This window comes from Pyrus communis, chromosome 1 (genome assembly GCF_041283825.1).
Source record: "Pyrus communis isolate YQ-2024b chromosome 1, ASM4128382v1, whole genome shotgun sequence".
Taxonomy (NCBI): domain Eukaryota; kingdom Viridiplantae; phylum Streptophyta; class Magnoliopsida; order Rosales; family Rosaceae; genus Pyrus; species Pyrus communis.
In genome coordinates this window covers 18,490,969-18,498,702 of record NC_142565.1, presented here as the reverse complement: position 1 = coordinate 18,498,702, position 7,734 = coordinate 18,490,969, and the positions used below count along the sequence as shown (strand labels likewise).

At 37.7% G+C, this 7,734-nt stretch overlaps 1 non-coding gene across 1 annotated transcript; it reads left to right on the top strand.

The window, feature by feature from the left end:
* Window positions 1-960: 960 nt before the first annotated feature.
* LOC148699309 (small nucleolar RNA R71) lies at window positions 961-1,071 on the top strand. Its single transcript, XR_015966590.1, has one exon. It is a non-coding gene; the product is annotated as a small nucleolar RNA R71 (small nucleolar RNA).
* The last annotated feature ends 6,663 nt before the right edge of the window (window positions 1,072-7,734 follow it).

Genomic DNA, 7,734 nt, shown 5'->3' with positions numbered 1-7,734 from the left:
AGAATATCAAAAATCTCCTTAAATGACTTATCCTGCTTGCTCTTGGCAAGTCTTCCAGGGAATGGTATTGGTGGAGTGTAAGGTTTCTCGGCCTTGTGAAGATTTGGTGCTTCAAACGAGGGAGTAGCATGGCTTGGTTCCTCATTTGGTTTCTCATTTTCTCCTTGAGTAACCCCTGCATTCACATGATCAGATTCATTAGTAACTTCATTGCCAACTCTATTATTGATAACCTTACCACTTTTAAGTGTAGTGATTGCTTTGGCTTGCTCTTGGTTCCTTTGGAGTATCACAGGTTGGCTTGGAAACTTTCCAACCTCTCTTTGGCTCAAGGCATTTGCAATCTGCCCCAATTGTGTCTCCATTTTGGTTAGAGCCGCCGAATGTTGTTGGAGAGTGCTATTGGTGGTTTGTTGGAATTGCAAGGTATTTTGGGCTAACAATTTAACCGTATCCTCAAGAGTAGGTTTTGGTTGGAAGTTTTGGAATTGATTGTTGTTCTTCCACGAAAGATTGGGATGATCTCTCCAACTTGGGTTATATGTATTGGAATACACATCATTCCTTGGCCTTTGATTGTAAGAATTCATGAGGTTCACTTGCTCTTGGACATACTCGGGGTAAGCTTCCCTAGATGGACATTGATGAGTAAGGTGGCTTGGTATGTTGCAAATGGCACACACTTCACTTGCTTTTGGCACCATGTTGAGCACGGATTCAAGCTTCTTTTCTAGGTTAGCTACCTGCAAAGAAAGATCATGATTAGAGCTTGTTTCATATACTCCAACTCTCTTACCCCTTACATCTTTGTGTTGAGCATTAGATCCCAACATCTCATAAATGTTATATGACTCTTGAGCATTCTTTTTCTTCAAAGCTCCACCTGATGCATTATCAACAGCTGATTGACATGTTTGGGTTAGTCCATCATAGAAAATTTGCATTTGTAAGTGAAGAGGTAACCCATGGTGTGGACATTGCAACAAAAGGCCTTTAAAGCGCTCCCAACACTCATTGAAAGGTTCTCCATCATCTTGTTTGAAGTTGAAGATTTGTCCCCTTAATGTGGCTGTCTTTTGAGTGGAAAAGAACTTTTCCAAAAACTTCTTAGCCACGGCATCCCATGTGGTGAGTGAACCAGGTACTAGAGTCATTAACCAACCCTTGGCCCTATCTTTCAAGGTGTAAGGGAACACTGTCATCCTCAGATTTGCTTCACTTACTCCCTGTAAAGGTAAACCACTCACAACATTGTAAAATTCTTTAATATGAGCTAAAGGATCTTCATTAGGTAAGCCATAAAAAGAAGGAAACATATGGAAATGTGAAGATTTAAGATCATAGTTTCTAGCTTCTGTGGGCAGCAAGATGCATGAAGGTGAATTTGGTATGATTGGTTGAGCAAAATCCTCCAAAGCTCGAAGATCATCTTGGTTGCCCGCCATCTCTTCTTCTCTTTCCCAATTAAAGTGCTCAGATCCTTCACTTGTTGGACTAGACGATTTCCCTTCCTCTTCTTCACGGACAATGGAGGAACTTGTTGGCACAAAGCTTTCCAAAGTGTTGCCCTTTAACCGTTCAATTCTTTGGCCTAATTCAGCAAGTCTATTTGACATATACTACCTGAAACAAGATAAAACAAGTTTGAATAAAAATCAGAAATCTACTTAAAATGAAAAGAACAAGGTTTAATATCAAAACAAGCAATTATAAAGGACTGAAATCAGTCCCCGGCAACGGCGCCATTTTGATTGATGTTTTCCTTCTTCGTGCTAGAATATGTTTAGTATAATGGCACAAGTAAGGGTGTCGAATCCACAGGGAGTAATTGGACCTATACAACTACTTGTTTTGCAAGAACTCTATAAGAGAAATAAAACTAATCAATTTAGGCAGATTTGTTGTTGTAACTTGAAAGCACAAGAAAATGAAGTAGACACAAATAAATGAATCAACAATTAATAAAATGAGATAGCACAAATGGAGATGAAGCTAGGGATTCGGTTTCACCATTGCTAAGCCAAGTCCATGCTTGTTAAGTCAGATTATACTCATCCATCTACCTATTTCTTGGGTTTGTTTCACTTAGATATGATCAACCATATGATGTGTGGATTTGATCAAATGTTCCTAATCATGAACCTAAGTGTGATGTGCAACTTTGGTCCCTAATCGAGAACATGACACGCACAAGAAACTTTCATAAAACCAAAGGAAACACTCGGCAGGTTGTTTGCAAAGCATTCCCTTCATTCATTCACATATCCACCAAGAGTATGCATGATGTGTGCTTTACTCTTGACTAAACAACCTGTGGTTAAATCAAATGGTGATCAAACATTAAAATCAACACACAAAGTCACAATTAAATCAGAGAATGAAACAAGAAATAGATGGATCAACTGAGCATTCTGAAATAACTACATGGCAATCTTGCAAGGCTACATCGAATCCCTAGAAAGAGATTAGTTACACTTCATGTTTACATAATGTTTGATATAAAAATATACAACATGAATGAACATAGAATTAAGGAGAAAGAACCCTTGAAGCAAAACTGATGTCGAAATCCCTTAAGAGTTGCCTTCGGGGTGGTGCTCCAAGTGTGTTGTAAAGGAAGGTGGAGCGGCTAAGGTTGAATGGTTTCTGCGAATGGGAGAGTGGATGGAATGAAACCGAGAAGAAGTTGTGTAGAAATGGAAGGGGATTTGCGGCAAAGGGGATGTGTTTGTGGTATCTTGTGTATGAAAATGAGATGTGTTTAGGTAATGGGAATGCAAGGGTATTTATAGGAGGAGTGGATGTGTATATGGCTGTTTGTTTAAGGTGTTTGTGTGGAGGAATGATGGAAAAACAGCTAGGACAACATGTGAAAGCTGGAATTGCATGTGAAGATGCTGGAATTTCAATGTGAAGTGCACGGCATGGGTGTTTTGGTGCATGTGTTGGCTGTTTTGTTTGTTGGTTAAAGCTTGTGTTTGCATGTGAATGTTGTTTGTGTGAAGTGTGTGTGAATGCATGTGGATTAAAGAGTGAATGGTGGCTGAAATAATGATGGAAAACAGCTAGGAGAAGTATGGAATGCATGTGAAATGTAAAGGGAAAAGCTGGAAATGGCTAGGAAGGTCACGGCATAGACTTCTTTGGTGCAGAAATGGGTGTTGTTTGCATGTGAATTGAAGTTAGGGTGAATGATGATGAATGGATGTGGATTAAAGAATGAATGGTGGTGTAATGATGAAGTGTGATGGCTGAAAATGGCAAGGGAAATGCATGTGTTTGCACGGCAAAGAGGGAATGTTGGTGTTTTTGTGTTGGTTTGAATGGTTTAATTAATGGGAGTGCATGTTTGAATGATTAAAGTGCATGTGGGTGAATATGTGGCTGATTTATGAAAGGAATGCATGTGTTGATGAAGTGGAATGACAACTAGGTTATGAGGGGAATGCATGTGATGCATGGCAAGGTTTTAGAATGGGCTTAAAATAGGGTTGTTTTTGATGGAATGTATGGTTCTTTGCATGGCTATAAGGGAGAGAATAAGAGAGAATGGGCTAGGCCCTTTGTTGTATGTCCTAAATTGCCTAAATGGCCTTCAATTTCGTCCATCCTTTTGGCTCCATGGATAAGCTATCCAATCCATGCCCAAAAATGCTCCAAATAGCCTCAAAATGCACTTTCTTGCTCCCTAAGCCCTTAGAACCTGAAAACACACAAAAGAAGCATAAAGAACTAAAATAACTAAAGAAACATAATGTAAATGTACGAGAACAAGCCATTTAAGTCGCATGAATATGCTCCTATCAGTCACCCATCATGGGATTGCTCTAGCCCCCTTCTTGCTTAACTTCGAAGTTCCGATGGAACCCGAAGCCAGTGAGCTCCCAAAAGGCCTCGTGCTAGGTAAGGATGGGAATATACATATAAGGATCACTGTCCTGGGCGATGTGGGATGTCACAATCCACCCCACTTAGGGGCCCAACGTCCTCGTCGACACACCACGACCAGGGTTAGGCTCTGATACCAAATTGTCACATCCCGGCCCGGGACGGATCACTTCCTGGGCCCGCTCCACCACCGTAGCACGATATTGTCCATTTTGGGCTTACCATTCCCTCACGGTTTTGTTTTTGAGAACTCACGAGCAACTTCCCAGTGGGTCACCCATCATGGGATTGCTTTAGCCCCCTTCTCGCTTAACTTCGAAGTTCCGATGGAACCCGAAGCCAGTGAGCTCCCAAAAGGCCTCGTGTTAGGTAAGGATGGAAATATACATATAAGGATCACTCCCCTGGGCGATGTGGGATGTCACACATAGTGTATAGTATATATATTGTATATTAATATGTATAGTGTATTATTATCCTATATAAATTTAAAATTTTAAGTTTTATTTATTTATTTATTTTTATAGTATACTGTAGGCAAGGAGTGAGATTAAAAAATTATAAAACACGTAAAATATCAAGTAATTTAAAAATACAAATATCAAGTGAATTAAAAATACCGAACACATTTGAACGGTTTACAATGTTCGGTTTTTATGCTTAGTTTATGTGGAAGAAAGTGTTAATGTGGAAAGCCTTAATGAAAACATCGTCAATATAACTCTTGAAAACGATATATAAAGTCAAAGTTCCAATACCATTTACCTTGGTGATTGATGAAAATTGAAGGGTTTTATTGTAAAAATCGTGCAAGGTTCCTCAACCTTGAAACAACTCCCTTCATTTTGCATATCTTTGAACATTTGCTATTTTATAGTAATGTACTAATGTTTTTTCATTAGGCTCTTATTTTGGGGTATGTTATACTTGAAAGACAAATTTTTTTTCTTTATAAAGTTTTGAAGTAATATTTATATGACAACGTGATATGCATATACTAATTTAGTATTATATTTCTATTCTATGTGGGTCGAATTATGTTTTTCATTTTCATTATATATTGATTTAAATACAAGTAACAAGTTGGGTCATATTACCTGATAGTATTAACGGTTTGATTGCAGGTCAGGTCATATTACCTGTTTACTTTAATAGATGTTACACGACACGACCCGTTAAGATATTGAGTATGTCACAAAAACTACACGAATACAAAAAACACGACACGAATGCCAAGTCTAGTTTTGATATTGGGTTTGGTAAGTGAGCTTTAGATTGTTTTGAATCTGGTGTTGGGTGTGGTAAGTGAGCTTAACATTGTTTTGAATCCGAGAAGCATAGGTGAAAGTTCAACACCCTATTCACTAGGATATTGAACTACATGCTTACAAATCCTTCTATATAAATTTATTTGAGGAACACCTCAATAATCTTATTTGAGGGACACCTTTTGTGGCCCAATTTATAATGGATTTCGACAATCTAACCATTGACCAACTTATTGGGTTGTATGTGTGTGTTCGGGTAAACTACCGTTTGACCTCATGAACAATTACCTTAGTTGAAATTGACCATATGAACTATTTTTTTGGTAAATTATCCCCTGATCTATTTAAAATTAGTCAATTAACCCTTTAATGTCAAATTTTGTCCACTTTGCAATCATATGCTGATTTGTGATCAACACGTTATTCATTCTTAAGAGTAAAATCATGCTTAATATTTGACGACAAAGTAAACGAAATTTCATCAAATTTGTCAATAAAGAGTTAATTAACTGATTTCAAATAATTCAAGAATTAACTTACCAAAAAAATAATTCATATAATCATTTTCAATTGAAATAATAATTCAAGAGATCAAACAAACACAGTGCACAATAAATTGGTATCAAAAACTGATCGAGTTATTTTGGTGGTGGTATAGAATTGTGAGTTGTAAGATGTGGTAGGTGGTCGACAGGTGATAGTGTTGTGAGCATTCGATGTCTCTAGGGAGGGAGCTAGCTATTCAGCTATCGCTCTGCCATTTTAGCAAGCAGTTACTAGAGTGGCTACCCACTCAAATCCTCCTCGGATACTTGTCGCAGTCACAGCTTGTAATTTTCTATTTATAATTTCATCAATTTATTTTTTAGCAGTCAAACTTTGTATTTTATTGGGGATTTTAACAAAAAAATTTCGGTACTGTTCATTTTAACGAAAAAACATATTTTTACATTAAAAAGTCAATCCGGGTACTATTCATTGTACCCTTTATTTTTGTTGGAGTCATATTTAGAATAGGAATGTGATTGTGTAAATCCTAAGAGATATATGAAAATATCTTATATTCCTATTAAGACTAGATTACCTATTAAATGTTGTAATCCTAAAGGAAAATGTTTTTACCTATCCAACTACTATAAATAAAGGCACAATGGGGTGAATCAAACACACCTCACAATTAAATCAATCTATCTTCTCTCTTATTGTGGCCGGCTCCTCTCTCTCTCTCTAAACCCTAGATCGTTCAATCAAATAGGCCTACAACACGTTATCAACATGCTCTTACCAGAAGCTGAGGAATTGACGCATCGTAGGAGGAGGCTATCATCCACCAAAATCAAAGGCTTATACGTTTTCTGCTAATTAGGTATGCTTAAAATAAAAGAAGATATTTGAAACGTCCACGAAGCATGAAAACATTCTCCATGATGCATGAACCCCTCTATGTTTATATTTTCCTTTCGATATATATATTGTATATGTTTATATATTTGTCAATATATATTTGTTTCATGCATCGCACAATTAAATTGTTATGTGGAATTTGTGAGTCAAACTATACAAAATATATTAGAAGCATATTTAAGGTTTTTCCTAAACCCTAAGGGATTTTGAAAAAAAAAAAAAAAAAAAAAAAAAAAAAAAAAAAAAAGGGATTGGACATGGTGCGGCATACCACCGCACCATCACTGCGGAAGCAGCCACCAGGCCTTGGCCTAGCACTCACCTCAGCAGGGCCTGAAGTCCCATGCCTATCCTGCTGCATTGGCCCGCAGCTATGACACCAACCTTTTTTAGGCTGGGCCTTCACTCGAACCCGCATGCCAGCCAATGGGGCTGGGTTTTTGTCCTCCCGTGCATCACCCATAAGGCCAGCTCCTGATGGGCCTTGTCCTGTGCACCCTCCTTCAGCCCAAACAAAAACCCAGCTGCACCTCAGGGATTTATTCCACCCCGTGGCCTGCAGCCATGACCCGAGGTCCTTTTTTTGGGCCTTGCCTTGTACTTAAGGCACCCAACCCTTGCCCCTTACCCACAGCACCAAACCCAAATTAATTTGGGGCTATATTTTCAATCCAATAATATTATTTTAATATTATATAGCTTTTGCAATCAACCTCGTATGGCCCGATTTATTGAATTAATTAAAAGTGATCTGCAGTCCATTAATCTGATAATGAATCCAAAATTATTGACTTGAAGATCACTTTTGGACATTAACGATTCAATAATTTATTTTTATACTTTGAACCGTCACATATTTTCATAGTAACGAAGCTCTCACACTTGAGTTCCCGAAGAATCTCAAATCCACTATATTCAAATTAATATATTGCATTCTGTGTTTCTTGCAGGAACCTCTCATAATGAACTAATTGTTCATAAAACTAAATTGAACCTGCAGTTTCAAATTTAGTGCCTTTGAAACCCGAAGTTCTCATTCAAAACATACCACATGAAACCTGTAGTTTTCATGCATAAATTAAACCAATACATGTCTATAGAGCTTGTATGTTCTACGATATATGTCTATGACTTACCATATGACTACGCACGTTTTTCCCTCTGTTTTAGGGAC